Source organism: Puma concolor, chromosome F2 (assembly GCF_028749965.1).
Source record: "Puma concolor isolate L17-30 chromosome F2, mPumCon1.1.hap2, whole genome shotgun sequence".
Lineage (NCBI taxonomy): Eukaryota > Metazoa > Chordata > Mammalia > Carnivora > Felidae > Puma > Puma concolor.
In genome coordinates, this window is record NC_141684.1 from 74,936,557 (window position 1) to 74,949,676 (window position 13,120).

Consider the following 13,120-nt stretch of genomic DNA (forward strand, 5'->3'; position numbering starts at 1 on the left):
TGCTTTCTACTACAGCCATTGAGAACCATATTCATGGTTATAGGTTTTGCTTCAGCTAATCAAACATAAGAATACTCGCAAGAAGCAGGATCTATTTGTATTTATCCATATTTTTGTATTTTTGCCTTCTCTCCCTTCTTAATATTTCAAGAGTCCTTTTTTAAAACCATTTGTTTGTTTGTTTGTTTGGAGAGCTTTGTTTAGCCAGTCTGTGTCAAATCTGTGTTGGCATTTGTTGATTGACTTGTCTCATTCGGATTGACATCATCCTGGTCCTTGGAATAACAAGTGATTTTTTTTTTCTTGAAACATGGTCATTTTGAATATTATAAGGCTATGGATCTCATTTAGATTTTGTATTCCATGAGACTTCCTCTAATACCACTCTACCTCATTAAAGCCAACCACAGGTGAAAGTCCAGTTTCCCAGTTGGGCCTCCATTATGGTGGTAGCTGGGGTAGGGAGAGAATCCTGGTTAACGCTGAGCTGAGAGAGAGAGTTCAGTCTCCCCAGGTGGCCTCCTACTAATTTCCCCTTGCTGAAGGGAGGAGGGGCAGTCCCACTGACACCGTGTGGGGTGAAGGGTAGTCTTCTTGGCCTTATTACTACAATGGGGGTGGAAGACCAGGTTCCCTGGAGAGGGGGGCTCACTGAGACCACAGTGGGTGGGTTCCTTGTCACCTGGCTCCTTCTATGACGGGACCCTGATGGAGGAGGGGCCTCTGTGCCCTGTCACAGCCAGGGTGGAGGTTTATACCCCACACTCAGTCTTCGTGGGGGGTGAGGCGCAGGGAGCTGGCTTAAGGAGTCTTGCTATTTTCTAAAAGTTTTCTGTTTTGCTAAGCAACTCCTTTCCTTCTCCTTTGGCTCGAGAGAGCAGGCTCGTCTAGAGGCTTTTTTGGTCTGCCTGTTGGCCATGCCAGGTTTCATCTTCCGTTCTCAGTCTGGGATGTATAACAGCACAAAACAAACACAGGCACTCACCTCTGTGTGGCTCCTCAGTCCTGAGGACCCTACCTGATCTGCCGCCTGCTCTCCACATTTCAGGACCTGCGCACGCCTGTTTTATATCTAATGTCCTGGGTGTTGGCTGAATTAGAAGGAGAGCAGGGAAAAATTCATTTACTCCACTTTCCCGGAAGCAGAAGTTGTACCATTTTTTATTTCTTCTTCCCATTCTGTTCCTTTGACCATTCAATACTACCTAATAAAAACACGTATTTTGGTTCATCTGTTATGCCTAATAAGCGCCTAACTTATGACATATAGACTTCTACTTCTTATACCTTTCACCTACTCATTTCTCCATATTCACTGTACAGATTAAGGTAAATAAGTAAGTAAATAAATAGATAGATAGGTAGGTAGATAGATAAATGCACTGCAGTATGAAATGAAAATCACCTTTAAAAATATAAATTACAGGGTCACCTGGGTGGTTCCGTCGGTTAAGCATCCGACTTCGGCTCAGGTCATGATCTCGCTGTCGACGAGTTCGAGCCCCGCATCGGGCTCCACGCTGACGGCTCGGAGCCTGGAGCCTGCTTTGGATTCGGTATCTCCCTCTCTCTCTGCCCCTACCTCGCTCATTCTCTGTCTCTCTCTCTCTGACTCAAAAATAAACATCAAGTAGGTAAAGAAATAAATACTGCAAAGTGGATTGTGATTTTCCTGTGGGTTTTCCCCTGATACCAGGAAGAGCTGGATGTCAGATAAAATCCTGTGGTAGGTGTAAAGAAAAGTAGCAAAAATGGCAAGGATTTTTCCCTCGTTGCTTCTTTGGGACACGCGGACACTTATTTGCTGCGATAGCGTTCATGGAAGCGGGAGCTGAGACTCAGAGACTGCCACAACTTCACAGCAATTTTATGTTTTAAGGCACGTAAGCAGGCAGTATTATTTAACTGATAATTATCTAATTTAAGGTAGAAGCATGGTAAGCTTTCACCACTTAGGATTTTAAAAGCCCAGTTCTGAAAAACCAGCTGATAGCCAGGCGCTTCACAAACCGCCTGTACGAGAGGTACAATAATTTCACCCCGTCGTTGTTTGTGTTCCTTTATTTCATCGTGACAGCTTTAACTTCTATACTGTCAAGGTGGACAGAATGCTCCAACAGTAAGAATAACTACATCGGGATTTACCCTTGTGACCTAGAGCAAACGCAAGCTGGTCCGTGAGGCCTGGAAAGCCCTGGAAAGAGCTGCGGGGAAGGTGTAGGAGATAAACATGTGTCCGGCACGTTTCACACACTTGCTTTTCTTGTGTAATGACAAGAGGGTGGTCCACATCACCATCCTTGTGTTTTTATTTCATTGGCCTAATTTTATTTCTATCTCCCATCATTATAATGCCCTACGGTTGTCCGAGGTACCCATAATGCCACAGTGTGCCAGCCCGGCACAGTGCTTCTATTCACACGTACACCCCAAGAAGGAAGCCTCGGGTTGCTGCAAACGTTCCAAGGAAAATTTCAACGTAAGAAGCCTGGGCTTGGAAGGCTCGAGATTTTTGGTTTCAAGGCAATGAATTGTGAAGGCTGGTGAGCGCAGGAGGCTTGAAGGGTGGGGCTGGTGTTCAGATCTGGATGTCATCATCTAAGTATCCCTCAGGTACGTTTCCCGCCTCAGTTACTTGGAACGATTACATTTGACATGTGACGGGCTAAGTCTCTACCGGCCTCGTGATGGGTTCAGTTTCAAACAGCAAAAGGAACTTTGAGAGAAGATGATAGGTGATAAAGTCATTATTTTTGTGTGCAGTGTTTCTACTGCTCTGATACTAAGTTTTCTGGTTTACAGCCCAAATCCCATTTCAATAAAGCCCCTCTGAGAGTTTTTCTCCAGCACGGGGCAGTGTCAAGATGGGAGGGGAGAGTCCGCTGAGGGGTGGGCAGGGTAGACCTGGAAGGAAAAGCTGGGCTGAGCATTTGAATGAAAGCTGGGGGTTCAAGATGGTGGACAGGACCACACTAAACTGTCAACAGGTACACAGAGCAGAGGGAGAGGATTTCTTCCGGTCCTAAAGGTCACTGCCAGCCTTGGTCCGGAGACCAGCCATTAGCCGGTCTTGAAGGGTCAGAATTAGCAGCAAAGGACCTAAACCTGGAGAAATAGAATGGGCAGAAAAGACCCGAATGAAACCTGAGGCCGAGAACCCACAGAGATGACTCAGGAAGCACACAGGACACTAAGTAAAAGGACAACCTGGAAAATAAACCATATCTAGCTCAGAAGTCTACACGGGTCTCTTATAAAGACAATAACCAAATCTCGAACACATTGAGCCTGGGGCTGGTGGGTAAAGAGAAGTGTAATCCCCTGGCTGGAGTGAAGGGACAAGTTCTGGTGGGCACAGCACTTATTCACTTGTTCATTCAGGTAAAACACAGAGCTTACGATGGGCCAGAAAATATTCTAGATGCTGAGGGTACAGCAGTGAATGAAAACAGATGATTGCCCTGTGAGGAATTTATATTTTATTGAGAGAGATAATAAACAAGTGACAAATAATGCAGAGTGTAATTTCAAATAGTGATAAGTGTTAACAACAACAACAACAACAACAAAAACTATATTAGAACCAGAGGACAGAGATAATAGTAAAGAGGCTACTTTAAATACATTGATCACAGGGGCGGCTGGGTGGCTCCTTGGTTAAGTGTTTGATTCTTAATTTCAACTCAGGTCATGATCGCACGGTTTGTGGGTTCAAGCCCCGCATCAGGCTCTGTGCTGACAGCATGAAGCCTGCTTGGGATTCTCTCTCTCCTTCGCCCTCTGCCCCTCCCCCACTCTCACTTGTGCATGCTCTCTCTCTCTCTCTCTCTCTCAAAATAAATAAACAGAAATTTAAAAAATAAATACATTTATTATATTTGAGGAACAACTTCTCTGGGAAGAAGAAATTTGAGGAGGGGCCCCGTTAAAGCCAGAGAAATTGCCGTGTGATGATCCATTGGAAGAGTGCGCCAGGGAGAAGAGGAAGTGCAAAGATCCTGTGGCAGTACTGAGTTTGGCACACTTGAGGAATTGCAAGGTCAGCGTGCCAAAGGCAGAGTAAGCAAATAGACGAAATTGTTTTGAAGTCCCAGAATCTTTCCGTGTAACGTTATGGGGGAAATGGATTTATATGCTTTCCTGGATGTAAAAGGTAACCAGCAAAATAAAACAAAAATAAAATCGTTTCCATGCCAGGGTAGGAAATTCAGAACGTGCAGACCCACAGGGAAGCTGGGCCGTAAGTACTTAACAAACATTGTTAGATCTGGGTAAGCAGTTGTGTTCAGTTTTCCTTCAGGGATGTTTTAGTCATGGGGACATTCGGGATCTGATGCTTTTTGGCCGCTCATTTTTGTAAACTTAGGTGTCATCTAACCCGGCTACCTGCCAGAAAAACATTTCAAGGTCCAGTATCTTTCTTCTGCGTTCTTATGAAAATAATGGCCATTTACCAAGTGGCACTAAAGTGATAGGGCACTACTCTCGAGAAAACGCGGAGTAGATGTACGAGTAGGTGTGAGGAACGGCATTTGTGGGTGCACATAAACGAACTTGCCTTCCTCGTTCCTAAATTAGTGTCTAGTTGTGTGGGCTTCTTCATGTTATTTCATCTGTTAATTCCTTAGTTTCCAGATCTGTGAAATGAGGATAAAAATACCCACCTCCTAATGTTATGAGGACTGAGATGGCACAGGAAAAATGCCTGGACCCCAACATAGAGTAAGGGCTTCATCGATGGTAGTTTTGCAATAATTACAGATTCATAAAAAGTTGCAGTAAGAGCCTGAAAACCTGGTTTCCTTCAGCGACTTCATCTTCCATAATTTGATAGGGAATGGACATCAGTATGACGTATGTGTGTGGATCTGTGGATTTTATCACGTGTGGGGATTCATACAATCACCACCACGATCAAGATACAGAACGATCCCATCACATCCAAGGGCTCCCACACGCTAGTCAGGAAGTCACACACCCTCACACCCCAGCCCTCACCCTCTCTGTCCTCTGTCAACCACTAGCAATCTGTTTTCCATCTCTGTAATTTTTTCATTACACCAACGTTTTATGCAAATGGAGTAACACAGTATGTGACCTTCTGAAATTGTTTTTGTTTTTTTTCATTCTGCACAATGCCCTTGAGATCTATCCAAGCCATGGCATGTATCAGTATGTTTTGGTGTATTTTTCTGAATACATCATGCAAAGCTCACCATGGCAAGCGTAGTTACTATCTATCACCATACCTTATTACAATATTATTGACTACATTCCCTAGTCTGTACTTTTCATCTCCATGACTTAATTATTTATAACTGCAAGTTTGTACCTCTTCAGCCCCTTCACATATTTTGCCCATCTCCCCACTGCTCCCCTCCGGCAACCACCAGTTTGTTTCTGTATTTGAGTCTGTCTCTGTTTTGTTTCCTTGTTCGCTCATTTGTTTTGATCCTTAGATTCCACATCAAAATGCAATCACGTAGTATTTGTCTTTCTCTGTCTGACATCTTTCACTTAGTATAACATCCTCTAGGTCCATCAGTGTTTTTGCAAATGGCAAGATCTCATTCTTTTTTTGTGGCTGAGTACTATATACTCACATCTTCTTTATGTAGTCATCTGTCACTGGACACAAGAGTTGCTCCCATATCCTGGCTATTATAAATAATGCTGCAATGAACATAAAGATGCATCATTTTGAATTCATGTTTTTATTTTCTTTGGATAGGTACCCAGTAGTGGAATTACTGAATTATATGGTATTTCTATTTCTAATTTTTTGAGGGACCTCCATACTGTTTTCCACAGTGGTTGTGTCAACTTACATTCCCACCAATAGTGCATGAGGGTTTCCTTTTCTCCACATCCTCATCAACACCTGTTATTTATTTTTTTTTAATTATTCTAGTCATTCTGACAGGTGTGAACTGAGATCTCATTTTGGTTTTGACTTGCATTTCCCTGATGATTAGTGATATTGAACAACTTTGCATATGTCTGTTGGCCATCTGTATGTCTTTGGGAAAATGTCTATTCAGATCCTCTGTCCATTTTTAATTAGATTATTGGGGGGTTGGTGTTGAGCTGTATAAGTTTTGTACTTATAATTGTTTACTAAAAATATTTTGTATATTAACTCCTTGTTGGATTTATTTGCAAATATCATCTCCCATTCAGTAGGTTGTCTCTTCATTTTGTCGATGATTTCCTTCTCTATGCAAAATCTTTTTCTTTTTTTTTTTTCATTTTAGATAAAGAGAGCACAAGCAGAGAAGAGGGGCAGAGGGAGAGAGAGAGAGAGAGAGAGAATCTTAAACAGGTTCCATGCTCAGCACAGAGTCTGACATGGCGCTTAATCCCATAACCCCGGGATCATGACCTGAGTCGAAATCAAGAATTGGATGATCAACTAACTGAGCCACCCCTCTGCACAATCTTTTTATTTTGGTGTAGTCCCAATAGTTTATTTTTGTTTTTGTTCTCCTTGCCTAAAGGGACATACCCATAAATATGTTACTAAGGCTGACTTCCAAGGGATCACTATCTATGTTTCCGTTCTGGAGTTTTATGATTTCAGGTCTCGCATTTAGGTCTTGAATCCAATAGTTTGTTTTCTTTAATTCCTGAGTAGCATTCTCTGGTATGAAAGTACCATTTTTTTTAAACCATTCATCTATGGAGGGATATTTCCATTGTTTCCTGTTTGGAGCTATCACAAGTAAAGCTACTTATGAACCATCCTATACAGGTGTTTACCTGCATATAAATGTTTATTTTTCTGAGACAAATTCCCAGGCGTGTGATTGCTGGGTTTTGTGAACTTTCATAACAATCTCCTTGCTGTTATAATCAGGAGCCGCAAATGTGCAATTGTTGCAATACAGGAGGTTGTCAATAAACTCCATCAAAGACAAAGAGAAGTTGAATGAAAGCTTTGGGCGATACAGCGAAACAACATTCATCAGGATAATTAGTGATAGCTGCTCTAACAAACAACCCCACAATCAGTAGCTCGAAACAGTAACAGTTCGTTTCTTAATCAATATCCATTGTTGATCACGTCACCCTACTGAGCGGCTTCCTCTCTCTTTTGTGACTCCTCGTATTGAGGGGCTTCAGCATCTCTCCCATTTTACCTTTTGGCTAGGTGGACAAAAGAGGGAAGAAGAGGATATGAAAGATAGCTTGGGATGTTTTAAGAGTCAGACATGCATACTGCACACATTGCTTTTGTCTGCATTCCATTGGCCGAAACCAGTCACATAGCCTCTACTTAACTGCAAGGGTTGGGGGGGGGGGGGGATTCTGTCTTCCAAGAAGAAGTAATGGAATATCCATCTTACTAGGCTTTGTGTCAATAGTGAACAGCATCTGTGAACAGATGGAAAAACGGAACAGTTTGTTTTTGCCATCAAAGCCTTGCAGGTTGAACTAAGCCCGGCTTGAGGAAAACTCAATAGCAATCCCGGAATCGTTTCCTGTGAAGACAACTGACAGAGTTAGAGAAAAGGTAATGACACTTGTCTCGGTACCAACAGGGGTGTATGGGTAGCTATAGTCACTAAAGCAGCTGGTGCGTATGCTGCGTGTATTAAACTCTCCGGACTGGAGGCAAGTAATCTTTGGGAGGTACAGGAATGGAGACAGGATGCAGAAAGTAGAGGTGGGAATGTGCCAACACCAATGTCACCAGCCTCACTTGCTGGCTCTCAAGAGCTATTCTCGTTCTATGTGTTGCAGCCAGGCTGAAGGCAGGTTAAGCTAGGATCAGCAAACCACAGCCCAAAGTTCACGCCCAGCCCTCCGCCTGTCTTTGTATGGCCTGTGTGCGAGGGGTGAGTTTTATGTTTAAATGGTTGACAAAAGTCAAAGGAAAGAACCATGTTTTGTGACACGGGAAAATATATGAAATTTATGTTCATCGCCCATACGTAGAGTTTTGTCAGAACATAACCACACTCATTTGTTTCTGAACTGTCTATGGCCACTTTCACTCTAGGATGACAGAATTAAATGGTTACGACAAAGGCTGTATGCCCAAAGACAATGCCTGAATTATTTACTATCTGGCCTCCGTTTGCCAACCCCAAGGATAAGCCATCTGGGCCGAATGGTTTTCAACGGTTTCGAAAATATCGTTAAGTTCATGGAAGGCTATTCCCCTTTCAAAGCCAACTTTATTTAATGACTTTTTCACATTGAAAACATAGCATTGCAATTTTTTTTAAAGGCCCACTTTTAATTTGACCCTGGAGTGCCCAGTCCAGAGACAGAACTGCAACACATCTAGCTTTGAAGAGTCCTCAAATATTACGTAACTGTAGCATAATCGCATTATATGACTGAAAACCTTTAAATACCATGAAAAAGATTTTCCCCAGGCGTCAAGTGTACATGTTTTTAACTGTATTTAGAAATCTTTAGCTTTTTCAAACTTACTTATTCCCCACTGAGCAGCCAAGTTCCAAAGAGTGTCAGCCAAAAAAAACAATGTAAAAAAAAATGTTCCCATACTGTCCGTGTGGTGAAATACTTCATCTCCTAAAATAACCTGCAAAGTCGCAGCATTAACATCATCATTGAGAGGAATGAACAAACAGCGCTTGGGTTCTTTTCATATCCAAGGAAAAGCACGTGACTCTTCTCCTCCAACACCTTAGGGAAACTACCACGTTTCATGCCGTTTTAACAACTTGCAAGATTTTTGCTCTCCACATCTGATTTTGCCTAAATTTTCAATGTGTAGCTGGTAAGAGCACTGGCTTGGAGCTCAGACTGTCCGGGGCCCAAACTCCCCTCTGGTCCTTAAGTTGCATGACTTTGAGTCAACCACACGAAGGGACTCATGCTACACCCACCTTACGGGGTATTGTGACAAGTAAATGGGGCCCAGCATAAAAAAATACATAGTTCAGTGCCTGGTATGCACAAAATGGTCAATTACATTGTCCATGAGTAACGATTGTTGTCTCACTGGGGAGTGGGCAGAGCAATGAGAGCCTTCTGTTTTGTGGCTGGGGCAGACACCATGGCTGCATGGTTATAACATGTAGAAATAGTGTCAGAGACAAGCAACAGTCATTGTCAACAAAACCGTCTGTCAGTGGATTAAGCAAATTCCAACAGAAAGAACCTCTTCTGTTTATCGAGGCAGTGGATAAAATATATCAGTTATATGGACAGAGATATTATAGGTATTAAGTCCACAAAAACAATTACTTTGCATTAAGCTCTCTTCAACTCCTAGGACATCTTAGAATGTATCCAGTGCAACCATCTGGCTCCTTAAGTCGTCCTGCCCCTTCCCGTGGTAAGGAAAGCACCATTCGTTGAGACAACCAATTTCAATTTGAGGCTATCCCATTGACCGAACTGAAAAAAAAAAAGATCTCTTTGGTGCTCACATTCTTTGGATCAGGTTCCATACTCAGGAGCCAAATCTGATACCTCTCACCTTTGACAGATCTTGGAATATTCAATGAGATCGTCTATACAGCTCCTACACTGACTTCCCCAGTCCCTTCCACTGTTCCCTGCACTACAGGATTGGTGAGGCGTTCGCCATCCTGGCCACATATCCTACTGTGCTTCAAGTACAACATAGTCCCTTTCTTTGCAAAACAGCTCACCTGCCTTGGACTCTGCCCTCTGGCAAATGTATAACCACATAAATTCGCCAGAATAGAGTATTCTAAATATATTCTGCAGTTCAGTCCTACATTTGAGATGACATTTCAAAGCGAAAGTGTTTGACCTCTTCCCTGGGTTCTGTTCTACAGGTCAGAATCACATACCGACAGTTCTTTTCTTTTTTTTTTTTAATGTTTATTTATTTTTGAGAGAGAGAGAGACAGCAGGGGAAGGGCAGAGAGAGAGGGAGACACAGAATCCGAAGCAGGCTCCGAGCTGTCAGCACAGAGCCCAATGCTGGGCCTGAACCCATGAACCGTCAGATCATGACCTGAGCCGAAGTCCGAGGCTTAACTGACTGAGTCACCTGGGCTCCCCACGTACCAACGATTCTGAAAGGCAGCATAAGAAACTGGAACTGCAGAGTGCAGTGTCCGGAGAATTTAAACCTGAATGCCCTGTTGACTTAGTTCATCATATACTAGTGGGAATCTAAACAATACAGAACCCATCAATTAAATGAATGTGCTTTTCTACATTCATGTCAAACTTATGTCAAGCGTGGCTTAAGAGTCTGAGTTTTTATCTCACTTGCAAGCTAGCAAGTAAGCCTACCACAGTATTGTGGATGCTGCCAGATGACATGAGATGCCTGGACCAGAGACAAAGGAGCCTATTACTCAAGGCACAGCAAGCCGTCCGGGCTTCACGCTCCTGTGGTTTTCACTTGCCTCTCATGTGCCCCACAAGGACAAAACAGACTGGCACTTGTGAATGCTGAGGATGCAGCAGGTGTGCACCACAGCTGAGAAACCCTGAGCTTAAAGATCCCCCAATGTTTATAGGGCTATAAGGAAGTTTACCCAGCTTTTACCCTGGAGGGAGGCATTATCTTTATTATGCTGGTCAGCAAATAAGTTCCCTGTCTCCACAAAGCTTACAATCTATTAAGTGGGACACTTACTCATGGATATCCACTTGATGGGGAGGGGGGAGTTGCTTTTTTTTTTTTTCTTTTTTTTTTACATTTATTTCTTTTTGAGAGACAGAGAGAGACAGAGCACAAGTGGGGGGAGGGGCAAGGAGAGGAGGAGACACAGAATCCGAAGCAGGCTCCAGGCTCCGCGAGCTGTCAGCACAGAGTCCGACACGGGGTTCCGACTCACAAACCATGAGATCGTGACCTGAGCCGAAGTCAGACACTTAACCGACTGAGCCACCCAGGTGCCCCATGGGGGGGTTGCTTTTATAAGGAGACCAGCTCAGAAGCAATCGCAATAATGCAAGCAAGGAGTGATGCCATCCGGAACCAATCAAGGGCAGAAGAAATGGAAGGGAGGGTGCAGAAGAGATATGGTAGAAATATAATTAAGATGAGTGACTTACTGGAGGTTGGAGGTGAAGGAGAAAGGACTATCTGTGATGAGCCCGTGTCTGGGCTGGGGGCCTGTGTGCCTGTTATGTCAGTGGCCACAGGTAAGTGAAAGCAGGAAAGCAGGAGAAGAGCAGACTTTGGCAAAAGGGGACTGATTCCATTTTGGACGTGTCAAGATTTGAGGTAACTATGGGATGTCCAGACCCAGGATGCCAAGACCCAGAATACGGATGGAGCTGCCACCAGAGATGTAGACGGCTTGGCTCAAGGTGAGTAACAGAGCCTGAGAAGAACACAGATCCCAATCAAGCTCAGAAACACACTTCAAGGACACGCAGAATAGAAGAGGGCATCCAAGGGGGAAGAGGTCCAGCAAGCCCTCGGGGGTCGGGAACGCCCATGGACCAGGCTTTGAGTGAGCACAGACACCGGGCAACCTGAGTGTGGTCGGCCCGGCCAGTGAGTCTCGGGCAACGGGAGGAGCCTTCACGGCCGGAACAAGCATCATGCTGTCATTCTTTGTCATTCTGGGTCCTGGTAACCAGAGGGGTCTTTGCTTCCTCGGTGCTCAGAGGGTAGAGGTGTACAGGTGTGAAGGTAGGAGCCAGGAGATTGTCAGGTTGGGAGGTAATGTCTAAAAGAGTGTGTCCCATAAGACAGGGACGAGGAGGAGAGCTAGAAGTGCAGAGGTCGGAGGGTGCACCAGCAGAGGTGGCGTCAGTTTCTCTTGTAAAACACATATTTGTCTCTAATGTGCACGCTTTGAGGGGAGTATAGGGTGAGACCCATGGCTACAGACGAGAAAGCCAACCTCTGGTCATGCTATGAGGACCTTGTCTGGGAGCCTTGGATCACATCCCGAATCCCATCATTGTCCTGGTCACCAGCCAGGCATCCTCACGACTGTCAATGGGCTGCACATCCCTACAGGGAAGGAGACTCACCCTGGAGGGGCCGGAATCCCTGCGCTGTCACCTGAGAGGGGGCTGTCCAGTTTGGGGGCGTCTCACATCGTGCCCGAGTAGACATTTCAGGCAGCCTCAGCCAACGGAGCTCCTAAAACGCATAAGTCGAGATTAGTGTTTAATCGGTCCTCCAAGATGTTGAAACTCTTAAGAGCTGAGAGTCTTTTGGGAGGAGTGGAGAGCAGACCTTGGCAGCCTTGCTCAAGCTGGTGAAGGGCCTCCACCTTGGAAGTCTCGAAGATGGGCGGCTACCAGCAAGGACTTCAGAGCCCTCGTCGAGGCCACATCAGGCTCCAGAAAGAGTTCGGGAGCAGGGCTGTGCACTAGAAAGGAAGAACTTCAAATAAGTCTGAAGACTATGACAGTAAAATATAAGCTGATATAAAACATGCATTTTTTGAGAGGCAATAGAAATTAACAGAACACTTTAGGTCTGATGTGAGGGACGCCACCCATCTCAGAGCTGTGCACCTCTCTCTTTGGCAGAAAGCCGACTGAACAATTATCCACGTGAACAGTGAACAGTTTATCCATGAAGGAGTCACAGTTACCCCAGGGTGATGGGGCATCCAGGACCCGCCATTTTTTTCTTCAGGAAGGAAAAAAAAAAAATCCTTCCCAGCCCATTGCGTCTTCCTTTCCCTCATCCTGCAAAACACTTGCTCGTGTGACCATGCTCAGTTCAGGGTCCCCCATTTCACCCCACTGCCCAGGTAAAATTGGCCACACTCTCCTTTGTGTGCTCAGGTACCCTCTCACTGAGATTGGTGCACCTTTTTATTTGCAGGTAGTATTTCTTCTAGTAAACTCCAGCTCTTAAAGGACAAGCACCTTGTTTCACTGTCAGATTCCTCAGCCCCTGCTCCAATCCTTGCTGTAAAATTGGTCCTTGACAAATGTTGGATAGCTGACCTGCTGGTCAAGAGGTTCACATGGCTCCCTTCCCACCCAGATTCCCAGAAGAACCAAATACGAGGCAAGTGCCGAGACTAATGTTGTAAGAACTACTCTGGATTTCCAGGACCGGTTGGGAGAAGGAATGTGAGGAAGGAAATGAGAATTCCAGATCTATGAGCAGAGGAGGCAGAGAACACACAAGGCTGTGCTGGAAGCCAGCTCCCCCCCAGTGGGCCCCCAGTCACTGAAG

General features: G+C 44.6%; 1 long non-coding RNA gene across 1 annotated transcript; it reads right to left on the reverse strand.

The window, feature by feature from the left end:
- Positions 1-3,640: 3,640 nt before the first annotated feature.
- LOC147572114 (uncharacterized) lies at positions 3,641-12,278 on the reverse strand. Its single transcript, XR_015246748.1, has 3 exons — positions 12,161-12,278; positions 11,953-12,064; positions 3,641-7,146 (listed from the first exon to the last, which is right to left on the reverse strand). It is a non-coding gene; the product is annotated as an uncharacterized LOC147572114 (long non-coding RNA).
- Between the last annotated feature and the right edge of the window lie 842 nt (positions 12,279-13,120).